Raw genomic sequence first — 17964 nt, 5'->3', positions numbered from 1 at the left:
TAAGCACAGATGAGGAATGTATGTATGTCCACCAATCTAGCCGCCAACCTGCGACGGCGGACACACAACAAAGGAAACTGAGTGAGAACGTAATTGCAAGAGAAGCGATTGCGAATGAGATTGAGCAAAGGGACAGATTGTATGTGTGTGCACCAAACTAGTCGCCAACCCGCGACGGTGCATACACAACAGCAGATATGAAGTAGGAACGCAATCGCGAGAGAGGTGATTGCCAGAGGTGACACAAGGCTACTGCAAGGCAGAGCACAAGAGTAGCAAAGGCACAGCAAATCTACAATGAGAAGATAAGGAAAATAACAAACGCTAACTAAACGCAAACACTGCACTCATTCGCAACAGTGCACGCGTTTGTGCGCGGTCTCCGCGTGTTAAGCACAACAGAGACAAGCACGCCTAACTAACCACCGACAGACAAGCATAAAACAGAGGACGCGAGCGCTTGCTTAACGGTTACCTCACCGAGCCTCCAGCAAGCGTTTGTAGCAGACAAGACAGATACACGAGAACAGGAATAAGTGAGAGATAGGATCCACAGCACTAGCGCAAGGCGAGTGCGATCCAAGCTAGACAGGCAGATGAGATAGCTGGTAGCAACCGCTGCTCCAGCTATACTCCAAGAACAAAGATCAGAACGATCTCCTGTCGACCACCGCAGGGACAGGACAATCGCAGCAGACAAACAAAACAGATATGCAATGCTAACTGCACTAGGGAACCTGCCTAGTGCAGTCCCAGGAATTACTCTAAGCTAATCTTAAACAAAGAGCAAGGCTGACACTACAGGAGTGTTACACAGGACTAACCCTTATGACCAGCCCAGGTCTGTGATATCACATGGTATATATAGAGCAAGCCTACAAAGGATGTGGCTAGGCAATCTGCATGACAAACGTATGCAAATTCCTCAGCAGCAAGCTGCAAAACTGACAGAAGGTCTCTCTTCCAGAGACCTGCAGAATGCAGACCTGAACAGTGGTCAAAAAGCTGCCTGGCCGCGCAGGCAGCCGAGCGGATCCTCACATTAGTACTGCAGAGTCCCCAATATCCGGCACCAGCGGGGATCGTCTGATACCTATGCTTGCTGGTTGTCTTCCAACGTCTTTCAGCCTTCCACTTGCTTCTAGCAGACTCCTAGCGGCTTTCCAGCTTCCCCTGTGCACGGAAGCCAGCTTTTCATCTAACCGTCAAGCCAACATATAGAAATGATTCTGTTATAGTGAAAGTCTTATTAACATTTTTATTTTATACTATTTTACTATAAGGTTAGGTTAACAGCAGGGTGTGGCGTTGTGATGCAACATTAAAGTCACAACGCAGCATTACAACACAACTAAAAAAGGTGGTAATGCACTTTAATGTTGTATAGAGTAGGTACAGTGAAGCATACAGCAATGAAAAGTATGCTTCCCTGTACCTGGTAACGTGTTCATTTGGTGGTAACGCACTGCTACCATAAGGCTACACATTACAATATGACGCTAACTTCGCACTGTGATAGGCTTATTACTGCAGTGCGTTAAGCTGCATTATAAGACCTTATAACGTAGCACCGCAAGGTCCCACTGTGAACCTAGCCTTACTGTCTTTAGATTGTCGAATGAATCAACTGGGCTTCCATTAATTCAGATGGGGAAATGCGCTTTGACATAAGTGTGTTTTGGGTTACCAGCATGTATCCAGACATAAGTGTGTTTTGGGTTACCAGCATGTATCCAGAACAAATTATGCTCGCAAACCAGGTTCCACTGTACAGAATTGGTATAAAATACAGAATTGGTAATTACAGTGACAAAAGTAACATGAATAAAATGTGAAACAAATTCAGACACAAAAGGGTGAGAGAGCCCTGCCCTTGCGAGCTTACAATCTAAATGAATAGGAGGGAACAAGAGGTGAGGTAGTATACAGTATTCATACCTAGAGACAGTGCGTTTTTAGGTGATCTAGTAGTACAGCTTGGCCAAAAGTCGAAGGGGTAATGGCCTAAGTTAGAGTGTAAGGGAATGGAGACATAACTTAGCACAGGGTTATACAATATAACACAGGTTATAAACATAAACCATGATCATGCACTTAGGGAGCTGGTTGCAGAGGTCCAGCAAGTCAAGTCCAAGACTGTCCATGGAAAAGGTGCCCAATGACGAGGGCACATGATCAAGTAGAATACTCTAGGTAAGGGAGGAACCTGCCATATGGTTTGTTGTTAAAGAGGATCTGTAACATCAAAAGATCCCCTGGGGGGTACTCACCTCGGGTGGAGGAAGCCTCCGGATCCTAATGAGGCTTCCCATGCCGTCCTCTGTCCCACGGGGGTCTCGCTGCAGCCCTCCGTACAAGATGACGTCATTATTTACCTTCCCGGCTCCTGCGCAGGCGCTCTGACGGCTGTCGGCTTCGAACTACACGGAAATACCCGATCGCCGTCGGGTCTGCTTTACTGCGCAGGCGCAAGTTTCCGGCGCCTGCGCAGTAGAGCGGACCCGACTGAGATCGGGTATTTCTGTGTAGTTCGGAGCGAAAAGCAGCCACAGCACCCCGCTGGAGCCAGCAAAGGTAAATATTGATTTTACAGTCGGGTCTGTCGCCGGCTGTTCGGAGGGCTGCAGCGAGACCCCCGTGGGACAGAGGGCGGCGTGAGAAGCCTCATTAGGATCCAGAGGCTTCCCCCACCCGAGGTGAGTACCCCTCAGGGGATGTTTTTGAGGTTACAGAGTCTCTTTAAGGCGGTACACATGGTATGGGTAGCTTGAACATCTGGGAAGGCATCAATAATGCTGATTGTTACAAGATTGTTACAAGATTTGTCTGGTCAGGTATCCTGCCACCAGTGGCGGCTCCAGCTTCAGGTTTTTTTTGGGGGGGGGGGGGGCTCAAAGGGGGCACAAGGGCTGGCAGGTGGGGCTTACAGGGGGGAATCTGCGCCGCGGCGATTAACCACTTAAGGATCAGGGGATTTTGCACTGATCGGTGCTGCGTGGGCTCTACAGCCCGCAGCACCGATCAGGAATGTGGCAGGGCGATCAGACTTCCCCCTTTTTTACCCACTAGGGGGATGTCCTGCAGGGGGGGTCTGATCGCCGCCGGCTACTACTGATTTGTGGGGGGGGGGCTCCTCAAAGTCCCCCTCCGCAGCGTTTTCCGGGCTCCACTGCTTTCCCTCCCTCTCCCTTTACCTCTGAGCGGCGCAGGACGGATATCCGTCCTGCGCCTGATAGGATAGGCTTCTGCCTATCAGATGCCGGCGATCCCCGGCCAATCAGAGGCCGGGGATCGCCGATCTACGTCACGGCGCTGCTGCGCAGCAGCGCCGTGTGATGTAAACAGCGGGGATTCCTTCCGCGCCTGTTTACATTATGCATGCGAGGCGCGATCGGCGGCTCGCACACTGTTCACGGAGGCAGTCTCCGTGAACCGGCATGGAAAGGCCGCTCGGTCGAGCGGCCGTTTCCATGCTATACCACTAACGACCCGCCGACGCCTATCGGCGTTAGGCGGTCGTTAAGTGGTTAAATGGGCATGGTCATGACATCATGTGGGCGGGGCTAACTGTAATGTAGTTGCACCAGCTAATGTAGTTACATTAAAAAAAATATGAAGTACATGCACATCATGACAGACAGCGTTTCACCAGTAAATGCACATGACAGACAGCTTTTCACCAGTAAATGTGCATAAGAGACAGCTTTTCACCAGTTAATGCTCATAATGACAGACAGCGTTACCCCAGTAAATGCACATAAGAGACAGCGTTACCCCAGTAAATGCACATAAGAGACAGCTTTTCACCAGTTAATGCTCATAATGACAGACAGCGTTACCCCAGTAAATGCACATAAGAGACAGCTTTTCACAAGTTAATGCTCATAATGACAGACAGCGTTACCCCAGTAAATGCACATAAGAGACAGCTTTTCACCAGTTAATGCTCATAATGACAGACAGCGTTACCCCAGTAAATGCACATAAGAGACAGCTTTTCACCAGTTAATGCTAATAATGACAGACAGCGTTACCCCAGTAAATGCACATAAGAGAAAGCGTTACCCCAGTAAATGCACGTAAGACAGCGTTACCCCAGTAAATGCACGTAAGACAGCGTTACCCCAGTAAATGCACGTAAGACAGCGTTACCCCAGTAAATGCACGTAAGACAGCATTACCCCAGTAAATACACGTAAGACAGCGTTACCCCAGTAAATGCACGTAAGACAGCGTTACTCCAGTAAATGCACGTAAGACAGCATTACCCCAGTAAATGCACGTAAGACAGCGTTACCTCAGTAAATGCACGTAAGACAGCGTTACCTCAGTAAATGCACGTAAGTGACAGCATTACCCCAGTAAATGCACGTAAGACAGCGTTACCCCAGTAAATGCACGTAAGACAGCGTTACCCCAGTAAATGCACGTAAGACAGCGTTACCCCAGTAAATACACGTAAGACAGCGTTACCCCAGTAAATGCACATAAGAGACAGCGTTACCCCAGTAAATGCACGTAAGACAGTGTTACCTCAGTAAATGCACGTAAGTGACAGCATTACCCCAGTAAATGCACGTAAGACAGCGTTACCCCAGTAAATGCACGTAAGACAGCGTTACCCCAGTAAATGCACGTAAGACAGCGTTACCCCAGTAAATGCACATAAGAGACAGCGTTACCCCAGTAAATGCACGTAAGACAGTGTTACCTCAGTAAATGCACGTAAGTGACAGCATTACCCCAGTAAATGCACGTAAGACAGCGTTACCCCAGTAAATGCACGTAAGACAGCGTTACCCCAGTAAATACACATAAGAGACAGCGTTACCCCAGTAAATGCACATAAGAGACATCGTTACCCCAGTAAATGCACGTAAGACAGCGTTACCCCAGTAAATGCACGTAAGACAGCGTTACCTCAGTAAATGCACGTAAGTGACAGCGTTACCCCAGTAAATGCACATAAGAGAAAGCGTTACCCCAGTAAATGCACGTAAGACAGCGTTACCCCAGTAAATGCACCTAAGACAGCGTTACCCCAGTAAATGCACGTAAGACAGCGTTACCCCAGTAAATGCACGTAAGACAGCGTTACCCCAGTAAATGCACATAAAGTTCTCTACCAAATAGAAAACCAGTATGTCTACATGTGCTTAATTAATTTTAATTATAACTTGCAAAATTGTCATACAAAAAGTGATTCACAAACTTGTTTAAAACATCCTAAAAACAACATGGCTGGCACATGGACTACTTAAGCATTATTCCCACTGTCATTGTGAGGCTCTAAGACCGCATTGGCCGCCCAGCCAAAGCCTATGTATGCCAATCGGCCGATAAACATAAAGTTCTACCTGGTCAGAAGGGTGGGGGGACTATTTGCAGAGGCTGGGAGGGGAGCCCCATCATTCCCTCACCTCAGCGTACGGGAGATCCTTTTATGCACGGCGCCGAGCGGGAGATACAGCTATAGTCTCCGGGCTGAAGCAGACTGACACTAGAGCTCCAGCCGCCTGGTCCACTCCTGTCTCCTCCTCAGCAATACCGCTCTGCACTACTTCCTGATTCAGTGCGTGCAGAGCGGTATTGCTGAGGAGGAGACAGAAGTGGACCAGGCGGCTGAAGCTCTAATGTCTGCTTCAGCCCGGAAACTATAGCTGTATCTCCCGAATGGCGCAGCGCATAAAAGGACCCCCCCCCCTGTTATCATTCCCTGAGGTGAGGAAATGATAAGTGTCTCGCCCCACGCTAGAGTCGGCCCTTAATTCAGGGGGGGCTTTCCAAGGGGCTTACAGTTTCTCTGCTGGGGCTTCAGCCCCGGCAAGCCCCAGTGTAGCGCCGCCACTGCGGCTGCCACAGGGAATGACTGGGCTGGTTGAGTAAATGGTGGAAGTTAGGCAAGTGTTTTGGCCAGTAGCTGCTGCACGCTGTCAACACTAACCAAGCATCAGAACCGCATACACATTGAACTGCTTCCTTCCCCAGCTGATCAGGTCAGTAGTTGTCCACCTCTAATGGAAGGTTGCTTGACACTTGGGGATCACTGGTATAGACTACTTGTCAGAGGGGTACATAAGGCTCTGGCTGATACCAAGTTGGAACCTGCGTGTAATGCCTGCTACTAGGAGGGACACTACAAAATTACTTTGACACTAAGGTGAACACTGGAAAGAACAGACCTGACACTGGGAGGATATTGAAAACTGTGTTATACCATAAAAGGAGCACTAGGCGGACTACCTGAAATAAAGGGGTCTGAAACTGGTGGTTTCTGGTGGTATATCCCGTTCACGTTGCATTTCAATAAAATGTGTTTGCTTAGTCATTGAGTACCTGTGTGTCAAGGTTAGAAAAAGTGGCCGGACCCAACAACAACCAAATACATACCCAGGCAACGCTCAGTCATTACAGATGTATAAAGGAAAGGTGAAGTAGGGCTTTAAAGAGACACTGAAGTGAGAATAATTCTCGCTTCAGAGCTCATAGTTAGCAGGGGCACGTGTGCCACCTGCTAAAACGCCGCTATCCCGCGGCTAAATGGGGATCCCTTCACCCCCAAACCCCCCGCAAAATCAACGACCAAATTGGTCGTAGATTTAGCTGCTCCTAGAGGCAGGGCTAACGGCTGCAGCCCTGCCTCTAGTCGCGTCTATCAGCGGCGCATCGCCACCTCTCCCCCGCCCCTCTCAGTGAAGGAAGACTGAGAGGGGCGGGGGAGAGGCGGAGATACGCGCTGACAGACGCGCGTGGGGCAGGGCTGGGGCGGTTAGCCCTGCCTCAATCCAAAAGAGATGCCCGGCTGCACGAAGGGGATTTCGGGGGGTAAGGGACCCCCGTTTAGCCTAGCGATAGCGGCGTTTTAGCAGGGGCACACATGCCCCTGCTAACTATGAGCTCTGAAGCGAGATTTATTCTCACTTCAGAGTCTCTTTAATGCTCATTTACAATCACAGATTTAAAATTCAACGTAATAACTTAGCAATCAGAGTGCTCAAACCTTTTTGTATAGTCCTTGTTCACATTAGGCAAAGCAGATGGCCGTGTGATTGGAATGCAACACGCCCTATGGCACTGCCATCTGCATTGCTGTGCGCTGCTGATCCCATTCATTACAGTGAATGGGATCAGTGCTGCACTTTGCCGAAAATGCATGCAGCAGTGGGATAGCGCATTGCACTGCTGTGGAGCACATACAGTCTGAACGTCAGAAGAGCCGTCTATATATTTTTGACGTTTTTGCCTGTCGCAAATCATATGCGCAAGGCAGCGTGTATAGTGTGAACAAGGCCTTAAAATGAGGCTTCCACAGTTAGTGACTCTGTCTAGAAATTTTGATCACATGACCAGAATCAGAGGAGTACAGAAGTCTGTTTTCAGGCTCTGTGTAACTTGCTGCTGGCTGGGTTGCCCATTCTTATTGTCCAGACTTTTTGGGGTGAAGGCACAAGCTGAATCTCCATGAGAGAAATGCAATATATAGCAGTAATACTATGCAGTGTGGGAAGTGACCAGTGTCTGGCTCCTGGCCAGGTACTTTAAAATGATTTTGTTTTTACCTTAGCTAATTAAAGAGCTTATACACAGACCAAAACAAGCTTGGCAACTGTGTGTCTACTCAGATCCAGAAAAATATTTATGCCTGGAGTGAGACTTCAAAGCAGTTATGACCTCAGATGTGAGTAGTCCTGCTTCAGGATTATTGTGCACTCATTTGAAAATACCATTGTGTTGTTTTTATATGGGCAAACCTGAACTAACTTTTTTTTTTTTTTATCTTTTGCAAAATCTTATACATTTTTTGCAAATTATCTTATTTACAGAACTGATGTTTTCAGGTGACATCGGACACTTGCTGCCTCCACTAAAAGGTTATCTATGTATCAAGGACAATGAGTCAAACCATCAATGTGTAGAAATTCCTTTGTGAAAGGAACTTACAGCAAGCATTTTTTTGTTTAGCTTCTGATTGGAGGAAGCTCACAGAGGCGGGGAGCGAGGGGACAGAGGCGGGAGGCATGAAATGGAGGAGGTAGAAGCATTGATTGACAAAATACAAGGTAAACATAAGGCTAACGACAAGCAGATTGTCGCTAGTCTGGCGCTATTGTTAGGGGGACTGCAGAGCCCTGGGGAGGAGGGGGGAGGCGCTGGCAGCTGCTATGCGTATGAAAAATGCAATGCACACAAATGCATTAGTGAAATAATAAAATGTGTTTTTTAGAGTCAGAAGATCAGCATGTTGGCTAGTCAGTGAACAATTGCAGAAGGGAAGGTGCTCAGTGCTCAGCTATTATTGGGATACCTACACTGATATTTAGCCTGATGACGTTAGTTGCACATGCACATGAAACGTGTTGCCTTTGTGCATATAAGCTTCTTTGTTTTTCCTAATCCATTTTATCTCTGTTAAAGCGGATCCGAGATGAAAAACTAACTATAACAAGTAACTTGTCTGTATATCTTATCTAAAGTTTAGATAGTTTACACAGCAAATCTAGCTGCAAACAGCTTCAATAGTTTATGAATATTTATTCCTGTGATACAGGGAGGGCAGCCATGTTCTGTTTGTCACAGGCTGAGGGCTGGAGATGCTATCAGCTTGCCTGTGTATAATGTGACACATTCAGTCCCCTCTCCTCCTCCCTCCTCCCCTCTGCCTCTGAATTCTCTGGCTAGTAACCTCCTCCTCCTCCTGCCCAGACTGAGCTCCCATAAGCCCTTGCTACAGTGCCAAGGCACTCTAAAAAGCTGTGGGTGAGGCTTGTTTAGTTTATAGGGAGTATTAAAACAAAACAAAAAAAGTATTTGGCTTGAGGAATGCCCTAAAAACTATATTAAAGCAACACAATTATGCAATGAGTAAAAGTTTATCTCGGATGCGCTGGTAAGGTAAGCTATCTCTTATTTTTTTTAAGGGTTTTAATGTTTTTTATTTTCCTTGGGAGCCTCAGCCTCCTCACCCTGTTGAACTGCAGAAGGAGGCCAGCAGAAGGAGGTCAACATATTAGTAAGGTTTTTGCACAAGCAAGTGTGCTATAGATGTATGTTTTTTTTGCTGCTACAGGTCAAGCTAAATATTATTAAGCGCTGCAGGCAAGCTGCCAGCATGTATTCCAGCAAATCATACAGAGATGTCCTTAACAAAGGGAAAAACAAGAATGGATGCATGCTTGTATAAAGACAAACATGTTTGCGCTGACAAAAAAAAGAGCACAATGTTGATGTATAATCTGGTTGCAGCAATTCCATTACATCAGTAGAGGCCAGAGTTATTTTTCCTCCCACTCTTAGTAGATGTAATGTGCAATTTAGCCAATTAACCGAGAAATTGTGATCGGTACTAAACCAAATTACCCATAAATAAATCTGCTAATGAGTTTAGATTGTGGTAGTCTCCTTCTACACTAGAAAATTATTCATCTGTGGAGTTTTAATGATATCACTGGAGGATTGGTAGGTGCCCAGCCATATACTCCAGGTGAAAGCAAAGCAGACAATTTGTCACAAATGATTAACGTCACTAAGAGTCAACATAAACACATACAAACAAGCACATATGCAAAGTCTTCATCTATCATTATTATCACCCAATGAGTTCTCTGTAGTATTATCCCACTTGTTTTACACGAGGTGGAGAATGCAATGTAATACATCATTACATAAGAGGCCCTTATTGTAGCCATCTCCCAAATATATGACATGTTGCATAATTGCAAACTGAACAATGGAATGCTTTCCACAGCTCACTTAATCACACTGTAGATACCCCCACCTCATATGGTGAAACATTCTCCCTAGTGGGTGACTCACGCTCTTCATAAAGTGATGCTTCTGTCAATCAGTCATTACACATTAGATTCCTATAATACACAACAAAGAACTGGATATCCTACTTGAATTCCACAAAGGCCCAATGAGTGTTCTATATTGCCCATGACTGTTCCAGTTTTACAAGAGAACATGCTGATTAACTGTTAACAGGTAGAGCTCTCCTTCAACTTGACTTGCAATACAGACATCCAGATTAAAGGACCACTGGCATGGAAATCTTAACATTTTAAACACATACAAGTATGAAGTACATTTCTTGCAGAGTAAAATGAGCCATAAAATACTTTTCTCCTATGTTGGTGTCACTTACAGTAGGTAGTAGAAATCTCACATTACCAACAGGTTTTGGGCTAGTCCATATGTCCATAGGGGATTCTCAGCATGGCCTTTATTCTTTATAAAGACACTCCCTAAAAAATATTTATACAAAGATGCTGGCCAGCCTGCCTGATCACCCTACATTTTTTGGGCAGTTGGACGGAGAAACTGCCATTCACTAAGTGCTTTTGAAAAAAAGAAAACCCTGAGAACCCCCCATGAGGCAATGAGCTAGTCCAAATCCTGCCGGTTCTGTCAGATTTCTACTACTTACTGTAAGTGACAGCAACAGCATCATACATTACCCTGTACCAGCAGTGACAGAGTGCATCAAGAGCCACAAGGAGACACTGCGGCCAGTGGCGGCGCCACACTGGGGCTTACCCAGGCTTCAGCCCCAGCTGGCAACTTGTTAGCCCCCCCTAAAGCCACCCCGCAGGCAACGGCAAGTCTGTACTCGCGGTACAGAAGAAAGAGGAGCAGAAGGACTGAAGGAGGCAGTGGGTTGGCCTGCTGGCTGTCAGTTCAAACGTCACGTAACCCCGCCCGGGTAATAGAGATGCACGCAGCCAGCCAGGCACAGAGCGGCCCGCAAGGGAACGTTCCTGGCAGTTACATTTGTGTCACGTGACGACTTCTGTCATGTGCGACGCACGCAGTGTGCAGCGCGCTCGCCTCAACTCAGATGCCTGATCCGCCCGCCCAGCTTCAGAGAGGCTTGCCGCTTTGCGGACGACGCAGTGAGTTGAGCAGCAGCAGGCAGCACCGGGAGACTCTGCAGCCAGGGAACCTCACGGTCGGACCAGACCAGACTGCGTCAGTCACACCTCACTACTAGTGAGAGTGACTCACACTCACGGACAGCGCACGTGGCACACTATGTCCGAGGCGAGGAGCAGGAGGACAGCACAGCCAGCCATTGACAGCCGCTCAGCAACAGCAGGGCAGGAGCCAGGAGGACTCAAGGTAGGTGAGCAGCCAAGTTTTTTTACATGTGATGCTGGCACCAATTAGGCCTGAGCTGCCGTGGGGCCCCCAGCCCACCACCACATGCCAGCCAGGCCTGCCTGAGACCATCAGCCCAGCCCACCACCAGCCAGGCCTAAACTGCCCTGGGACCCCCAGCCCACCACCATAACCCAGGCCTGAGCTGCCCTGGGGCCCCCAGCCCACCACCACCAGCCAGGCCTGAGGCCATCAGCCCAGCCCACCACCAGCCAGGCCTGAACTGCCCTGGGACCCCCAGCCCACCACCACAACCCAGGCCTGAGCTGCCCTGGGGCCCCCAGCCCACCACCACCAGCCAGGCCTGAGGCCATAAGCCCAGCCCACCACCAGCCAGGCCTGAACTGCCCTGGGACCCCCATCCCACAACCCAGGCCTGAGCTGCCCTGGGGCCCCCAGCCTACCACCACCAGCCAGGCCTGAGGCCATCAGCCCAGCGCACCACCAGCCAGGCCTGAACTGCCCTGGGACCCCCAGCCCACCACCACAACCCAGGCCTGAACTGCCCTGGGACCCCCAGCCCACCACCACCAGCCAGACCTGAGCCTGAGGTCTCCAGCCCACCACTAGCCAGGCCTGAGCTGCTCTGGGGCCCCCAGCCCACCACCATCAGCCAGCCCTGAGGCCATCAGCCCACCACCAGCCTGGCCTAAACTGCCCTGGGACCCCCAGCCCACCACCACCAGCCAGGCCTGAGCCTGAGGTCTCCAGCCCACCACCAGCCAGGCTTGAGCGGCCCTTGGGCCCCCAGCCCACCACCACCAGCCTGACTACATACTGGGGACATCTATACACCTGGCTACCTATACTGGGGACACTGGCTGTCTGTCATTATGTGCATTAACTGGTGAAACGCTGTCTCTCATTACATGCATTTACTGGGGGAACGCTGTCTGTCATTATGTGCATTTACTGGTGAAAGGCTGTCTGTCATTACAAGCATTTTACTGGTGGAAAGTTGTCTCTTATGTGCATTTACTGGTGAAAGGCTGTCTCTTATGTGCATTTACGGGTGAAATGCTGTCTGTCATTGTGTGCATTTACTGGTGAAAGGCTGTCTCTCATTACATGCATTTTACTGGTGAAAAGCTGTCTCTTATGTGCATTTACTGGTGAAAGGCTGTCTGTCATTACCTGCATTTACTGGTGAAAAGCTGTCTGTCATTACCTGCATTTACTGTTGAAAAGCTGTCTCTTATGTGCATTTGCTGGTGAAAAGCTGTCTGTCATTATGTGCGTTTACTGGTGAAAGGCTGTCTTTCATTATGTGCATTTACTGGTGAAGGGCTGTCTCTCATTACATGCAATTACTGGGGAAATGCTGTCTGTCATTATGTGGTCTGTCATTATGTGCATTTACTTCATTTTTTTTTTTTTATGTAACATTACATTAGCTGGTACAACTACATTAGTTAGCCCCACCCACACAATGTTATGACCACGCCCATTTCTTTGCTGCGGCCAATTCCCCTCCATGAGCCCCGCCTGCCAACCCTTGTGCACCCTTTGAGCCCCCCCAAAAATCTGAAGCTGGAGCCGCCACTGACTGCGGCTACAGTGAAGAGAGGAGCTTGTTGCTCCATTGAAACAAGTTAATGTATGATGCTGACGTTGCTCTGCACATTGCACAGGACCAGGTCCCCTGCACCAGCAAACAAGGAGATACTCAAAATGCATTTCATATTACTTTTTTTTCTACTTTTTAGTACATCTTAAGCTGTTGATTTGTAGATGAAAGTTGAAAAGATGGAGTTGAAAAATTATCTCCTAGATGAAAACTCAAGAGAAATATTAAAATGACTTTGAAACCACATTATCGTTATTATTGCAATAAAATCATTCTTCAGTCACAACTGTATTAGCATATGTTATTTTTCCAGATTACCACAAAGTGGCGCTGGTTGCTTAGAAGTTTCAATCTCATGCACGCTTCCAGGACTTCTCAAGAGCTACTCTAACTCTATGGAACTCCCTACCTCCCACCATTAGGGGTTCCCCCTCCTTCAACATCTTCAAGAAGGCCCTTAAAACTCACCTTTTCACTCTGGCCTACCGCCCCCCCCCCCCCCCCCCCCCATGCTCTAAACCTACAGATGAACTCTGGTCCCCTACCTTTCGTGTCCTTACCTCTTCCTTTTAGACTGTAAGCCTTTGGGCAGGGTCCTCCTCCTTATGTCTCCTACCTGTTCACGCACCTCCATTACTGTGCACCCATCCTATGGATCTGAGTAAACTCTAGAGTGAACTCGACTTGCTTAATGGGTATTGTCAGAATTGTTGTTGTTTGTTTATGTAGGAAAAGTTGTATGTATATGTTTCAGTTCATTATAAGTTTGAGAATGCTATGCAAAATTTCAGTATAAACTGTGAAGTTTGGGTACTTCTGTTGTTGCTCTGGTACAAAGGAGGTTACTTTGGCCCACGTTGCTTAGCACCGAAGATGGGCGCCTTCATAGAACTAGTGCTTTTTAAACAGAAGATGAAAAATTGTCCTCTAGGAGAAAACTTAGGAGAAAAAGTGAATAGCATATGGCCCTTATGGTGGCCATACATGGTACAATTTTTTCATCCAATCTTACCATTTCTATGTAGTATAAGGGTAAATTAAGTGAATCTACTGAAAGGATAATTTAGGCAGTTCCCTCATATTACATAGAAATGGTAAGATTGTATGAAAAAATTGTACCATGTATGGCCACCATTAGACTTCTCGCTGAAATGCCAAGGTTATAGATAAGCGTATTATGAGAAGACTGAGGCCTCTTTTATGCTTGCATTGTAGCTTTTACACTTACCATGTCATGTTGTACCGGAAGCTTCTGAAGTGCCGTAAAGCCAGCGCAAAGTCTACAGCGCATTACTGTATGACTTGCACAGCAACATATTGGCAGTGAAAGTCATTGGAGTCAATGGGCGACACAGGAATTTAATCGCTGGGAGCACAGTGCAGAGCACATGGACGAACGACTGGAATCCCAGTGACTTACTTCCTGTCCAGCAGGCAGGCCTATGCATATGACCCTGATTCATTTCAATGTAGACCGTCAATTTATAATTACTGTTATAGAAGTGTGAGCGATCATGCAAAAAGAACTGTGCAGGTTTTTTGACAGTATCCCCTATAGCAAACTTACTGCCTAAGCTCATGGCCAATGTAATCAATGCAGAAATCTGATCCAGCTCAGTATAGGAGACAAATGGGGAAAAAACGATATACTTTGTAGTGAACTGTGTTAGATGTGCATGCCTAAGATGATGAAACTGTTTTCTGTTCTCCATTTATAGCATTTGTGACTCAAACAAGCTGCTTAGTTTGATGACTGGCTTTACTGTCAGAGTTAACACCACCTAGTCCTGCTGCGTGCTAGCATCATGATGGCTCATAGAATAAGTTGAGCCCTTAGCAGCTATGCTGTAATACCACATGAGACACTACGATTACAAAGATGCATAAAGTGGTACAGCACTGCCTGCTGGTACAGTCATTTATTTATACAGTAATTCACCTAGTGGTAATCTCAAAGTCTGATGTTAACTTATTGCATAATGCAATAAGTAAGGTCCTTTTTATAAAGGGTTATTAAAAATGCCACTATTCTATTTAGAAAACTGTGATGAAGCGCATTGCTTGTGCCACATGATATCACTCTTGGTGAGTAACTGCACCACCTTTAACCTCCCTGGCGGTTCTTTTCTGTCTGGATTTATGGGTCTAAAAGCGATAAATTTTTTTCAAGAATTTAAGCCTCCAATTCTTAAGTCATAACTCACAAAATATATCAGAATAAAAGCCTGTTAGACAATCTGCAAATAAATAAAAGACTGGAACACAAAATTGCTGAAATAATTACACTTATCAATAATCTGAAAAAATAGCGAAACTGTACAAATAAGGCGGCAGATTATTATACAGTGTGTACATATATACCTAATACACCTCCCTCGTATGGTATATTTTAAAGCAGGGAACGGCACAGAGGCTAACATCACAACCAGGGCAGTAGAATTGTGATTCCCTTCTGACTTTTTTCCCTTTCTCATCAGTCTTTGAGCAGCAAACAACACATTGTCCTGGTTGGTGTATTTTTTGGGGGAGTAGGTGGAATATATTCCATCAAGTGACGGCCAGTGAGGTGCACGGGGTTCAGGATGTACAGTGCCCAACTCTGGCATCCGCTGCAGTCTAATATTTCAGGCAGATGCACTCACACATCTTGCAGATAAAATCTGCGTGAGTTACTGCCCTGTCACTGCGCTACTTGTAGAGGATGTAGGCATTCCTCAAGCTTTGCTCCAGGAGATGGTGAAACACCTTTTTATAGTACGTTTTTTCCTGGTCGGCTCTGTTCACACCACCCATTGTGCAATTGTAGTGCACCACGACCTGAGGCTTTTGAATGTCTTTACCTCCTTTCGTTCTGGCAGTGACAGGCGAGGTGTCATGGACTGTGCTGAAAAGGTGGACATCTTTTTTGTCACACCAGCGGAAAGCTAGCATTTTCCCCTTTTGGCAAGCAATGATGTCCACCGTTTTCAGCCACGCTGATGGCATTTCCCTTCTGTTTGGCCTAACGGTGACGTAGGCATCAGTCCTATTTTTTATGAGGAACTCAAAAAGTTGAGAAGCTGTAAAAATTATCAGTGGTCACACAACAGCCTTTGTTCAGTAAAGGCTCAACCAGAGACAGCACAGAGGATGTCGCCACGCCGTATATGTTGAACCTGGGGTTGAACTTGGTGGCTTTGCCTTGTATTCCAGATGTAACCGGTTGACGACTCACATAGCATGTACGATTTTATTCCAAAGAGGGCCTGCTTAGATGCTATGTACTGCACCCAACTCAGCCTCCCCTTATAGGCCATCAGACTGTCATCAACACTTATGTCCCTCTGTGGTACATAAGTGGTCTGGAAATTGTCAACAAAGAGCTGATACACCTCCCAATTTTTTTTCAGTTTTGCGTCAGGGTGGGTGGACTACTGGAAGGTGCAAAAACTTCATAATCAAGCTAAACCGATATTCGGACCTCACAGTTCCAAAAAAAGGGGTAGCGATTATTTTATTGGTAGACCCCCCACCACCCCCTGCAGAATAATTAGGCTGAAAAAGAGCCAAATGTCCTGTTTGGTGACCGGCTTCCATGTCCTGCTCCTTGAAAAGCGCCCTTGAAGGGGAGCCAGTTGGGCAGCATTGCAGTTCTCCTCCACTATGATTTCAATGACAGCATCAGTGAAAAAGAGCTGCAGGTAGGCCAGGGGGTTAAGCTCACAGTCTACCTTCAGGCCAAGCTCCACAGTAAAAGGGAAACGTGGGGGCGGCGGCAGAGGTTGACTAGTGTCAATGGGGCACCAAATGCGCACATCACTAACCTCTGTGCTGATGGAGTCACTGTCACTCTCGCTACTTGAGCCAGATGACAGATATCCAGGTGCGTTGCTGTCACTCGAGTCCGCCAGTAACTGCAGATCAGGATCACTGTCCTTAAACTCCACCAGCACTGCCGGAGTGAGACACCTTCTAGAGGCTGACGTCATAGCACATGACAGATGACAGGCAGGCAGAGAGTTGTCAAAGTGCAGGCAGGGGTTGGTGCAAGCGGCAGGCAGAGAATAGTCAAATCCAGGCAGAGGTCGGAGCAGGCAGCAGGCAAAGAGTAGTCAGATTTTGGGCAGAGGTCTGTGCAGGTGGCAGGCAGAAAGAGTAGTTGAAATCCAGGCAGAGGTTGGTGCAGGCGGCAAGTAGAGAGTAGTCAAAATCCAGGCAAAAAACAGCAACAGTAAAACAGTCAAAGTCCAGGCAGAAATCGGTGCAGGCAGCAAGCAGAGTATAGTCAAAATCCAGTCAAAATCAGTAACAGGAAGGCAGAGTGATAAAAGATCACATCATCAGATCAGACAAGTTCAGCAGCAGCTGGGAACCAAATGGCTACATTGCATTGGATACAATTGATTTTATCCCCTGGCAACAATTGTATCCAATGCAATGCAAAATTCAGTCAATCACATTACATTTTTAAATTTCCCGCACATCCCCCCGATGACGTCATGATGCACTGCCGATGTGATTGGCTGCCAGGAACCGGAAGAAGAACGGAGGAGAAGGGGATCCCGGGGGAGGCAATGGAGCCCTGGAGTCCCATTGGCCAGTGCTAAACGCGCACGGGACCCAGGTAAGCCAAAGGAGGAACGGTTACCGATTCTAACTTCTGAAACCTAGCCCGAGCGTAGGTCGGGCTTACCGCCCGGGGTGTTAAAGGTGGCCACACACCATACAATAAAATGATCCAATTTTACCGCAATTTGATCAAAACAATCGGTTGTACATAAAGATTGAAAGCTTTTTTTTTCATTTGTTTGAGAAATCAGATTTAATTTCCCATTTTTATTCGATAAAAGAAAATTGGGAGTGTTGGATTTTTTTTGATCAATTTATATGAAAAATGATTGGTGTAGGGTAGATTGACAATTTCTTGATGTACAAACCCCAGCAATTTTTTTCTGAGTTTTCCATCATTTTTTTTTTCATTATTGAGGAAAAATTGAACTGTGTGTGGTATATTGGACAGATTTTAAAATGCTACAATCAGTCAGATAAAAAGGATTGCAATTCTTGAATTGAAAAGATATTTAACAAAAATGTATGGTGTGTAGCCACCGTTAGTGTGTGGCAGCAACTGAGTTTGAGATCAACAGCAGTCACAAATCCCACCACGCTCTATCAAAAGGCAGGCACTCATGTGAGGTTATTCTCCCACTTTTCATTGGCTAGTCAGGTCACATGACATTTTAAATGACATGTAACGAATA

The sequence above is a fragment of the Hyperolius riggenbachi genome, chromosome 1 (genome assembly GCF_040937935.1).
Source record: "Hyperolius riggenbachi isolate aHypRig1 chromosome 1, aHypRig1.pri, whole genome shotgun sequence".
Taxonomy (NCBI): Eukaryota; Metazoa; Chordata; class Amphibia; order Anura; family Hyperoliidae; genus Hyperolius; species Hyperolius riggenbachi.
The sequence above is the reverse complement of the archived record's forward strand: the minus strand, read 5'-3'. Positions refer to the sequence as shown.